The following is a 12,298-nucleotide window of genomic DNA, read 5'->3' on the forward strand; positions in this document are numbered from 1 at the left end:
CACTCCAACAGCTGCTTCACCTCCTCGGAATCACCATCTTGTCTATCATCTGGGCATCACCCAGGTACTGAATTACTCCAGGGCACACCTGCAGGGGCATCTTCTGGCCTGGCAACCTGCTCCAAGAAGTCTAAGTCCAGGCCACGTGGCGGACAGCACTGAGGACCTCACCCATAGACCGAAAGACCTTCATTTCCAGATGACTTCTCCTTGCAGGTCAATGTTCCTCCTCACTTCCTGAATTCTGAGTTAAAACAGTCTTTCTCCAACTCACCGTGCACACATGTTTGGGGATCTTGTTAAAATGCAGATTCTGATTTCTGATTCAGTGGGTCTGGCACGGGGTCTGAACGTCTGCATGTCTAACAAGCCCCCAGGTGACCAGATGCTGCTGGTGTGTGAACTGTACTTGGAAGAGCAAGAAGTCAGCAAACTTACAATAGGAGAAGGCGGTTCCTGCGATTAGAATTCTCTGAATGAATGAGACCTCCAAGACTTGACTTCCTGCCATTTTAAAACGACAAAAATGTTCATCTTTCAGCATCTGTGCCAACTTAATATCGGACTCACATAAATAACAGCCTTTCATAATGGTCCGTGAGAAGAAAAAGCAGATGGTTCCTTCAGTCATCAGGCATTGATTATTGCACACTCATTCTGTGATCAATACTTGGCATTATACAGGGGGGTCAGCCAGCATGCCATATAGTCAGAGTGCTTGAAGTCTAGCTGGCAAAAAGACTACCAGGAGCAAGCAGTGCACCCCCTAAAGCATCACCGAATCGCTCTACACTGGTGATTCCCAGGCAGGGTGCCATATCTGCATCAGGGGTGGGGGTGGGGGAGAGATGTCAAATCAAACACACTTCCCACTAACGCCCCTCCCCTCCCCAATTATGATGCTCACTCTACCCTCACCATTACGGTCAAGCACTGGTAAAGGAAGCTGCATTTACTTTCAGGAATGCCTTCTTCTTCAGAAGGGTAAGGTGGGGAGAAGAAGATGAAAACAACTGTTTTTACTTGCTTACAGGAAGACAATGGAGATGTGGAGCCTGGAGAAGTAAGTAGAATTGGTGGGCATTCCAGGTGGGAGGCCTGTGCAAACAGAACCCAAGAATACTAGAGACCCTTCATGCTTTCTAGCTTAGATCAGGGGCAATACACATCATGTCCTGAAGACCTTTGAGTATCAAGTCCATTTGTCTGAAATGAGGCCAAGCCTAAGGCAAAAGAGTAAGAAAGGTCTTGTCCAATTGTGACGTGACCCCTTCGGACCTGTACCCTATGTCACCCAGTATCTTAAAGCACAATCCTAAAGCCTAGGTTCCTCCCACCATGGGTCTCTATAGGCTCCCAAATACCCATCGGAATTCCTGGGCCTAAGTTCCATTTCTTTGTGCTTTCATTCTTCCAATGGGTCACTGACAAGGAGTATGCTTAGTATTTAAAGGATTGTCTATTACTGAAAAAATTACCGCTTTAACCCATTATGGTCAGTGTAGACCTCCTACTTTTTTAAAAATATATTTGATTGATTATTTTACAGAGAGGGAGAGGGATAGAAAGCTAGAAACATCAATCAGCTGCCTCCTGCACACCCCCCACTGGGGAAGTGCCCGCAACCAAGGTACATGCCCTTGACTGGAATCGAACCCGGGACCCTTTGGTCCGTAGGCCGACACTCTATCCACTGAGTCAAACCAGTCGGGGCGAGACCTCCTACTCTTTTAACAAAAAAAAGTTCCTAGTGCTAAGATTGTAGCAGAACTTTTGTTTGTTTGATATATATATATATATATATATATATATATATATATATTATTTCAGAGAGGAAGGAAGAGGGAGAGAGTGATAGAAACATCAATGATGAGAGAGAATCACTGATTCATTGATTGAGCCCACAACCCAGGCATGCGCCCTTGACTAGAATCGAACCCAGGACCCTTCAGTCCACAGGCTGACACTCTATCCACTGAGCCAAACCAGCTAGGGCTGTGGCACAATGTTTTGTTAACAAGTCTTCCTTCCCTGCCCATCCTTGGCATGGCTCACTGTGGTATGCCACCTGATGTGAGAGAACTTGTTTCTAATCATTGTCGTGAAGAAATGTATTTCCTACTCCACTGGCAAAACATGACATGAGCGCGAGTCCCTAAACAGCCAGCGTCCACCTGCACGGAGAAGTGTTAGACTCCCTGCCCGTCACTGCACTCACCTACTCAGGGATCCCAATGTCACTGCATCCAGTTTCCCCTCTTCCTGTTAGTATCTCCTCAAGTTCAGAGGCCCTTTACCTTCTCTGTGAATGGAGCAGCCTGCGGATGGGCTTCTAGGTGCAACTCCCTTTCTTCACAAAGCCACCACCTTCTTCTCTGAACATAAAACGAGTGCACGGTCGTCCTGCCCCCTGACTAACTCTTCCAGGTTCATGCATAATGGTTCACGAAAAGAAAGACCTCTTCGCCTCATCGCTCGGGTTTTCGGTGATAAATGAACAAAGCCTCGCGCCAAGCACTCCTCCCTGAACAGATGCCAAGAGCTGATTCATCCTCTGCATGACACCGGTGGTTTCATCCAGCCATAAAGCGAAATACCCACTGGCATGTACTTGATAGTAATCGCTCTCTCACTCTTACTCCACTGATGTTATGCAACGGCCAACCGTGTCATTTGACAAAGGAATTCTGTCAATAACTTCTGGTTCCTAAGGATAATGTGTGTCTTTAACCTCCCCGCTGACTTTCCAAGTGTCTTTTCAATAATATGACTCATTTTTGCTCCAAGGATCCTCTAACAATGCCACCAGAGTTCTAGTCTCTTCCCTACATGTAGCAATGGCATACATTAATTTTGTCATGGAAAGCTTTTATTGTGGGCGTGTCCTGGAAAACTTCAATCTCGTAACAGAGAAGCCACTGTGCTTTGTTTGAAAATGACACCAAAACACCCATGGCTTCGTGCCATGATTAGACAACGTTTCATAACAGGCGATGACTGGGGAGTAGGAGCAAAGGGATGGTAAACCCTACGATAAACAGTTCTGAGATCACTGTCACACTGCCATTGGCACTTGTCAATTTCAGGTACTGTTTTGAAATTGTTGCTCCCACAGATTCCCTTGTTTTTATACACAGAGATTCGCATTTTATATTTGCAGTGAGATTCGGGTCTCTAAGGATGTTTATGATGCACTGAACTGTGGCATTAGCATGACTATCTTCATCACTATTGCCACTCTTCCATGAACCACTTTTGAGAGGCCGATGTATTTTTGTGAAATGGGGAGCCCACTTAAGACCAGTGACAACCAAAATGGTATTTTAACAAATGAACAAGCAAGTGATATAAGAAGTATACTAACCAAGATAAAGGGCACCCTGGGTAATGTGAGCTATGTGAACCAGTGCAGTGTTCATAGCACTGACACCATGTTTAATATTGTGAGTTTTAAGAACATGATGGGCTTTCTGCTACAATCACAAACATTCTAATACATGCTCTGTCACTCCTACACCGCCTTTCTGATCTCATTTCCAACTATCCCCCTGGTCACCCCACCCCATCTTGCTACATGAGTAACCCCTCTCGTGCCTGCTTTTAAGTCAGTGGTTCTCAACCTTCTGGCCCTTTAATACAGTTCCTCATGTTGTGACCCAACCGTAAAATTGTTTTCATTGCTACTTCATAACTGTAATGTTGCTACTGTTATGAATCGTACTGTAAATATCTGATATGCAGGATGGTCTTAGGCGACCCCTATGAAAGGGTCATTCGACCGCCAAAGGGGTCGGGACCCACAGGTTGAGAACCGCTGTTTTAAGTTTTTGTTTAGGTTTCTTTCACCATGAAGCCTGCTCAACCATATTTACCTTGCTCTACTTTCTCTTTTTTCAAAAGCACTTGCCTCCTTACCTGGCATGCCATGTAATTTACTTATTTATTTGGTATATTATCTGTCTCCCACTCCTACCTCTCCATTCCCAATAGAAAGAAAACTTCACAAGGGCAGGGATCTTTTTTTACTCATTGGTATTTCCCGGCACCTAGATCAGAGACTGAATCACAGGAGGTGCTCAATAAATAGTAGTGGAATGGATGAATGAAACGTTTCATTGCTTTTTCTTTCTGACCACCAAACTGTCTGCGGATCTCACCTTGAGACTTAAACAGAAAATGGAGAGCTAGCGAAGATTTTCAAGCAAGAAAATTATACCAACGGGATCGGTATTATAATTACCCAGGTGAGGAGATGAACTCAAGTTTGGAAAGGCTGGTTGCTGAGAGTTTAGCTGAAAAGTCAATCCTTGAAAGAGATGATGAAGGCCACAGTTTTCCAAATGACTACCAGTGGTTCTCAACCTTCCTAATGCCGCGACCCTTTAATACAGTTCCTCATGTTGTGGTGACCCCTAACCATAAAATTATTTTCGTTGCTACTTCATAACTGTGATGTTGCTACTGTTATGAATCGTAATGTAAATATCTGATATGTAGGATGTATTTTCATTGTTCGCGACCCACAGGTTGAGAATCCTGGACTAGGCCTTCTTAACACTCCGGTGTGGGGTGAATTTCCCGCCAAAATATAAGATGGCGCGGGCAATTATTTAGGTTTCCCGCGCAAAATCAGGGATTTTTATGATACCTATTACCCCAATGGGTATGAAACGGTTCGCATACGCAGGTAGGTATCTTTGTGAACGGCAAACAAACAAATATTTGGTAATACGCAGTTACAATCGGCCCGAGTTTACACGTTTCCCGCACTCCACCGCAAATCTATATGAACGGAGTTAAGACGGCTCCCTCGGAGTACGCGCAATTCACGCGAGCCGACTTAACTCGTTTCCCCCACTCCAAGTGTTAACTGGTTCATCTCAACCCCACAATATACATATCTACAGATATATGATCAATGTTTGTATAAACATATACATATAAGTATATATGCATGCACACACACATATATATGTGTGTGTGTGTGTGTGTGTGTATATGTGATGAACTAATCTAGAAGCTAAGGACATTTTTCTATCCTACAGGTATTCTTCGTATAAAAGCTAATGACACCCTGGCCAGTGTGGCTCAGTTGGTTGAGCACCACCCATGCCCAGAAAGGTTGCTGGTTCGATTCCTGGTCAGGGCACATGCCCGGGTTGCAGGCTCAATCCCTGGTACGGGGTGTGCAGCAGGCAGCTGATTTCTCTCTCACATCAATGCTTCTCTCTCTCTCTCCATCTCCCTTATTCTCTCTCTCTCTAAAGTTCAATAAAAATATTTTTTTAAAAAAAATCTAATGACTTGGGTCATAGTTAAGACAACCACATTTCACAGTTTTCCTGGGAGAGCCCCGGGTCACATAGCTCTTGATCTGATGCTCCCTTTTTACTCTCAGAAATGTCCTTGTCTGGACCAAAAAAAATTTACATAGTCATCCTCCTTACAAAAGAAATACATACATTTCTTCTTATTCAGACATGCTGACCAAGCTTCTGAGGATTGTAAGGGAGTATGGAAAAGGTGACAGCCATACTTAATTGGAACACCTTCTGGCCACCACTGCCATTGAACTATGAAAGACAGGCGATTCTTAAGCAAAGGGGCACGGTTGTTGCAGAAATCGGTGTCGCCAACCATAGACCCAGCCCTGGAACCCAAACCCCTGCCAGGTCACCTGCACAACCTCACACCCCTGTGAAAATGTTCTCACGGGGGGCAGGCTCCGCAGTTCTCCTCTGCAAGCCCTCTGCACCCAGAGCTGGGACCCCAACCCAAGGCTGGGGCCAGCAGAGAGGACAGAATGCAAGGGCTCTTCCATTAGCCGTGTGGCCCACAGAGCTTGGAAACTCGGAGAATGTGGAGTCGAGTCCTCACAACAACACCTGTGCTCTGAACTCTCAGCAAATCTCCAGAACTTGGACCAGACCCTCGGCCCTGAAACATTTACTCCTGTCTGCCGGAGCCACGTGCCCAGCAGGCCTACAAACAGGTTTTGCTGAGCTGCTCTCCCGCTCACAAGACTTGTCCCAATTCCTGTCGGCCCTGGGTAAACGGGGAAGTGTTCATTCTCATCGTTCTTGAAGACAATGATAGCACAGGCTTAGAGCCACTCTAGACACTTAACAACTTACGGATGCAACTACTTTATTTCCTATATATGTAAGTAGACGGCAAGCGATCCATTTACCTTCTTTTTCTATCTTTCTTGCTATTTTTTTCGATATGCATATATTATTTGTTTGTTTTTACTTTTGTTATCTTTGCATTGAACAATAAGAGACTGAAATAAAGCAAGACTCAAAATGCGAGGTGAGGAGAGGGTGGTAAACAGTCAAGATTCCTTAACATGTAGGATGATCATATGACTTATCATCCAAACCAGGACGCTTGTACGTATGACAGGGGATGCATTTGATAGTTTGGTAAGAGAGGTCAACAGGAATTAACTGGGGCTGTTGCAGGCAAAGCAGGAGGTCCGGTCAGCCTTCTGATCCCTCACTCATACCCTCATTCCAGAGACATCCTGCGCACCAAGAAGCCACCCCTGCCTCCGTCAGGTCAACCAAAATGCAAACGCAGTCCTCTCTCCTGCAGGCCAGGTCTATCTCTCCACAAGGCAATTCCCTACCCAACACACCATGCAAAACTGGTCCGTTTTTACCCGCGGAAGCAGGCAGCAGCGTGCTTGAGCGTGGGCCAGGCCAGGGCCACAGCAAGCCCCAGGTCTGGAGCCTCAGGTGCCTCTTAAAGGAACACTTCACAGGAGATAGCAGCCTGGTAAGATGGTACCCAGGTACCAGCCACAGATTTAACAAGTATTTTGAACGACGGATCCTTTCCCTGATGCCAGAGCACACTGGGCAGAGCCCAAAAGCCACCTCTCCTGAAAAACACACTCATCCAGAAGAAAGGCCGTAGCATCTGTCCTCAGTCCCAGGTAACAACCTTCCTTGCTTTGCCTTGTGCTGAGACAGTGACGGACAAGGCCTTAACAGAGTAAGAGAATGTGTGCATGGCCCATGGGAAACAGCCAATGCTCCCTTTCATCCCACACTTCCTGCTCGGAGGGGGTCCACGTTGCTCATGCTCTTCGTTAAGCTGCGTCCTGTGGCTGGTGAGTATTCATTTGCTGGAACCTCTTCCCTCACGTGCACAGAGGGAAGACCATTTCTGTCATCGCGTGGCGATGTGCAGCACATAAACGATCGACCATGGCGGCAGGAGCAGGAAAGCTCCGCTCGCTCGCTCGTCGCAAATGTTCAGAATGCCTCTGGTTTCTTCACAGAGGGCACAGCCATTCACAAAGATTCATGGCCCCAGGCTGCTCAGTGCTGTGATGGAGGCCACGGTAAAGCGACCCATAGCTGGGGGGCTGGGCGGGGAGCAAACCCTGAGAGTTGGGAACCACCTGTCCTGGCGATGGTGGAAGAAACTCCTTTAGAGTGAATGGGATTAATGCAGTCGCAGTGAAGCCCTTTCAGCTAGCTGACACTATGTATGAGTCCCAGGAGCCATTTGTGACATGAACAAGAGCTCGGGAACTTACGACTGTTTCCCCCCATAAGTTGTACCATCGTATTAAATGCAAAGACACTTTTCATTAATATAACTATTTAAACTGCTTCACATCCACAAGTGAGGCCAAAGTGCGCCAAAGAAATAATCAAAACAAATAGCTTAAGTATGACTTTTTAAATGTACAGAGAAAGGAGAATTGAACTGGTCTCCCTTGAAGGATCAAGATGATGTTTTCCCCGCCCTCTACCCTACCCCACTCCATCTCCCAACAGTGAGGTGGCTAATTTCGCAGGAACACAATGACCCTTTATGCTAAGCTCCCCTTGTGAGGGAGGCCATCTGCCTCCCACACTATATAAACAATCCCTGCAGGAATCTGCTGATGACCAAACAGATTAGCAACCTCCAGACTGTCACACCATGAATAACATCCTCATCCCAACTAGGCCTCTTGCTTCAGAAAGGACAAAGGTGAGCCTAGTAATTGATCCTTCTTTGTCTATAGGTAACTGTAGGTGTCCGTTTAAAGATAATCTCTCAGGACACACAGCCATCTGTGAGGGGCGGGGTAGCTCTCCCTAGGCAAGGAAGAAATGAGCCCTTAAGGGAAAAGGCGAAAGAGTAAAAAGAAAATCACACTTGCCTGGCCAGGGTGGCACAGTGGTTTGCGCCTTGACCTATGAACCAGGAGGTCACGGTTGGATTCCCCCATCAGGGCACATGCCCAAGTTGTGGGCTCAATCCCCAGTGTGGGGCCTGCAGGAGGCAGCCCATCAATGATTCTCTCTCATCACCGATGTTTCTATCTCTCTCTCCGTCTCCCTTCCTCTCTGAAATCAATAAAAACATACATTTTTTAAAAAAAAGAAAATCATACTTGTCAGACAAACGAGTGAGCATTTGAAATCTCACCAGGTCTAATAGAGGACTCTACTAATTGCGTTACAATCTTTCTTCTAAATGACCAAGCACAGAAAACTACTCAAGAAGTGACAAGCGCCACACTTGGACAAAGGCACAGGTACAATGCGCATTCAGAGTTTGCTGGACTCGGGGACGGTGAACGCAGAAACATACCAAGAGGCGGAAGCCTCGGGCAAGTTTGCCCGCTGCCCACCTGTGTCTAGGACGATGCTCGCAGACGCGCGCCTCCTCCGAGCTCAAGATCCCTGGACCCCTGTAGCTCTGTGAGCCCCTGCGGCGTCTCCACAGCCGTCCCACTCCGAAGGCAATCAACGTGCCTGCAAAGACGCTCCTAAAACTCAGAGTAACCGCCGCGGGAAACACTGGGGCGCCGCCAGCAGAGAGACGGGGCGCGGGGAGCCCGCCTCGTCAGCCGCAACGCCTCGCGGGCGCCCACGTCCTCCTCCGCAGCCCGGTGCCTCCAGGCCCGAGCCAGCCAGGCAGCTCCCACTCGCTCCGCCCGCGAGGAACCGCAGCCTCCGCTCCCCGGGATGCTCCGAGCCCCGAAGTGCGCGCCCGGGGTAACCCACCCGCACGCGCGTCCGGACTCCCCCCGCGCTCCGGGCAGCGGGAGGCAAAATGTCAAATGAATGGCCGCGCCGGGGCGCCCGGAGGAAAACAAAGCCGCCCCCGCGGGCCGGTGCCGGCGGCGGAGGGCCCGGCGCGGGCGCGCACTCACCGGGCTCTGCGGACGGGGACGGGCGCGGGGCGCGGGCGGGAGGCCCCGCAGTCGTCGGTGTCGGGCCCCGCGCCCGGGTGCTCTCCGCCGGGCCGCGCGCCGCCGCGCGTCGCCTGCAGCTCCCGCTGCCACGGGGCCGAGGGACCGTGCGCCGCCGTCTCCGCCCCGGGACCCGCGGCGGCGGCCGGAGAGACGCGGCGGGAGCGGGGCGCGCCCTCAGCGGCCGTCCCCGCCGCCCCCCGCCGCGGGCCGCCTTTGTGCTGGCATCGTCCTCGGCTCCCACGGACCGGCGCGCCTCCGGCCGCTCCTCGGGCCGCTCCGCGCCGCCGCCCACCCGCTACGCCGCGCCCACCGCGCGCCCCGCGGATTGTGCCGAGTCAGCAGCGGCGGCGGCGGGGACGCGCGGAGCCATGGCTCCCGCCCGCGCTCCGAGACGCCGGGTTCGGGCGCCGCGAGGTCCGGGCGCAGCTCGGCGGCCCGGCCCGGCGCGGCGCGTCCCCGATCGGCCCGCAGGGCCCGGCTCGCCGCGCTCGCTCTCGGTGCGCGGGCCCGGCCGGCCCCTCTCGCGGCTCCCCCGGCCGCCCGGCCTCCCTCCCGCCACCACCTCCCTCCGACCCGCGGGCCCGACGCCCGCCTCCACCCCCTGCGCCCCGGCCCCTGGAGGGCGAAGGGCCCGGCAGCTCACCTCCGGCAGCGCCGGCGCCCCTCCCGCCGGACGCCGGGGCAGCATCTGCCCGCACCTCCCGGCGGGGCGCGCGGCTGGGGGCCTTGGGCACGTCGGGGACCCGGGGAGGAGACGGGGAGAGGACGGGAGGGACGGGCAGACCTTGGCCAGCGGGACCTTCCCGGGAAGGTGAGCGGGCGGGTGCGGCGGGGCGCAGACGAATCCGAGGCTGCGGAGGAGCCGGCTGCTCCCCTGCGGCGCGAAGGGCAGGACTGTCACCGGCGCCGAGGAGGAGGGAGGGCGCCCTCCGAGGTCGTGCACCCAGACTCTTCCTAAATCCCACGGGAAAGCTGAATGGAGGGGTGTCATGCCTCGATTTCCCCACCTGCAAGGGCCAGACCGTAATACTCCCGTCACCTACACGGGGTGTGGTCACGATTAAAAATGGATTATTGAAAGCGCTCTGAGCTACTTTGCCTACAGAGGGCACTAAAATGTAAAAATGCGCTATATTAATATTCCCGGCTTCCTATTTGCTTCTTCTGTAGCATGGACATTGACTCAGTCCCACCGGGGGAAAGAGTAAAAACGCTGAAATGTAGGGACATTGCCCCCTATGCGTGGTATCTATCCAGGTATGGGAAAGATTTGCTGAATTTAAAGTTCAACAACTGTACCTACATGGAGGAGGTCGCAAAACATTTCCCTCCCCCCCCCCCCCAAAAAAAGTGGATATCCGTAATTTGGCTTTTTTTTTTTTAATATGTGCTCTCGGTATTCATCTCTCCCCCTTCTCTGGTAACTAGGTGGGGAGGGGGGGACTAGGTAGGAAGGGGGGGCTGCCCTTCCCCCTGGATACCAGGATGCTAACACCTGCCACCTCCCACCTCCGACCCAGCTGGTCATCCTATTACAGACCAACCACAGTGACCGCTTCCCGGATGGGAACATTGGTCCAGCAACTCAGTCTGGGGCTTTGCTGAATCCGTTCAGAAAAAGAAGCCCTTTGAACTAGGATGACTCATTTGGAAGGATGCAAACCAGTGATAACAACTACCACCAATGCCTGTGAGTGCCGCCAACTTCAAAAGAAGGGAAGCTGAGGGAGAGAAGAAGATGTCTTTTAAACCCTGGAAGGCAAATGTGACTGAATGAACTCTGCCCCTGAAACCGATCAATCTCCCCTCCTGATCAATGCCCCTCCTCGATTTCCTCCCCTCAGTTCAGCTGTGTCCTCTCACATGTAACAAAAAGCCCTGACTCCTTGATTCCCCTGGCTCTGTCCATCCCAGGCAGTGGTTCTCAACCTTGGCTGCACATTAGAATCACCTGGGAATCTTTTTAAAATCCTGATTTATGGGCCTCATCCTCCGGAAATTCTGTTTCTTTGTTATGGGGTGGGGCCACAACATGAGTAACAAAGAAACAGAATTTCCGGAGGATGAGGCCCAGAAATCAGGATTTTAAAAAGATTCCCAGGTGATTCTAATGTGCAGCCAAGGTTGAGAACCACTGATCCCAGGCATCATTGGTAGGTGCCTCCATGGAATTCATGACCACCACATACCCACCACATACAAAAAACATCCTGTACAAACATGTTCTCTTTCTACAACTTACTCTGGACCCAGCAACCCCACACCTACTACCCTTAACCTCCTGTATTAATTAACCACTGTTACAACTGAGCTTGAAACAAACAAAATTTAGGATAAAAATAAATAGAGCTAATATGGATCATTATTGCTGCCCTTAGGGTTTTGGGGGTTTTCTTTGTTTGTTTTGTTTTCACCTTAAAAGCAATTCCAGCCATAGCCAATTTGGCTCAGTGGATAGAGTGTCTGCCCCTGGACTGTCTCACCTGAGGATACTTTCTCATTGATTTTTAGAGAGAGTGGAAGGGAGAGGGAGAGACAGAGAGAAATATCAATGTGAGAGAGATACATGGATTGGTTGCTTCCTGCATACACCCCAACCAGGGCCAGGGAACCTGCAACCAAGGTACATGCCCTTGACCAGAATCAAACCCAGGACCATTCAGTGCCCGGGCTGACAGAATATTGAGAGAACTCCTAAAAGTCAATTTTTAAAAACTGAATTCAAAAAACGGCAAAGGACCTAAATAAAGATTTCTTCAAGAATATATTTGAATAGCTTATTGCACATGAGAATATGCGCAACATCACTACTGCAAATCAAAACAAAACTGAGACACTGCACCACACCCATTAGGACGGCTACTATTAACAAATAGAAAACAAGTGTTGGTGAGAATGTGGGGAAATTGGAACACTTGTGCACTGTTGGTGGGAATGTAAAAGGGTACAGCTGCTGTGGAGAACAGTAAATGTTATATCTTATACCACAATAAAAATAAATAAGTAAAATAAGTTAAAGCAAGAAACCCTGCCCTAACATACCCCCTCCCCCCTTGGGACCAAAGCCTGGAGAGGACATTTATTTTGAGGCTC

At 50.2% G+C, this 12,298-nt stretch overlaps 1 protein-coding gene across 6 annotated transcripts in view; it reads right to left on the reverse strand.

Annotated features, from left to right (window-relative positions):
* HECW2 (HECT, C2 and WW domain containing E3 ubiquitin protein ligase 2) overlaps positions 1–10,006 on the reverse strand; it is a 257,430-nt gene extending 247,424 nt beyond the window's left edge. For 3 of the 6 annotated variants that reach the window (XR_011472368.1, XR_011472369.1, XM_070421737.1), the window contains exon 1: positions 2,219–2,442. The gene's annotated coding sequence lies outside the window, so the exon portion shown is untranslated. Of the gene's footprint in view, positions 1–2,218; positions 2,444–9,163; positions 9,176–9,989 lie in introns of those variants that run through there. The other 3 variants (XM_070421739.1, XM_070421738.1, XM_070421740.1) reach the window with 3 other exon arrangements.
* Positions 10,007–12,298: the final 2,292 nt, after the last annotated feature.

This window comes from Myotis yumanensis, unplaced genomic scaffold (assembly GCF_028538775.1).
Source record: "Myotis yumanensis isolate MYYU_CA2020_CCGP unplaced genomic scaffold, mMyoYum1.0.hap1 SCAF_8, whole genome shotgun sequence".
NCBI classification, from domain to species: Eukaryota; Metazoa; Chordata; class Mammalia; order Chiroptera; family Vespertilionidae; genus Myotis; species Myotis yumanensis.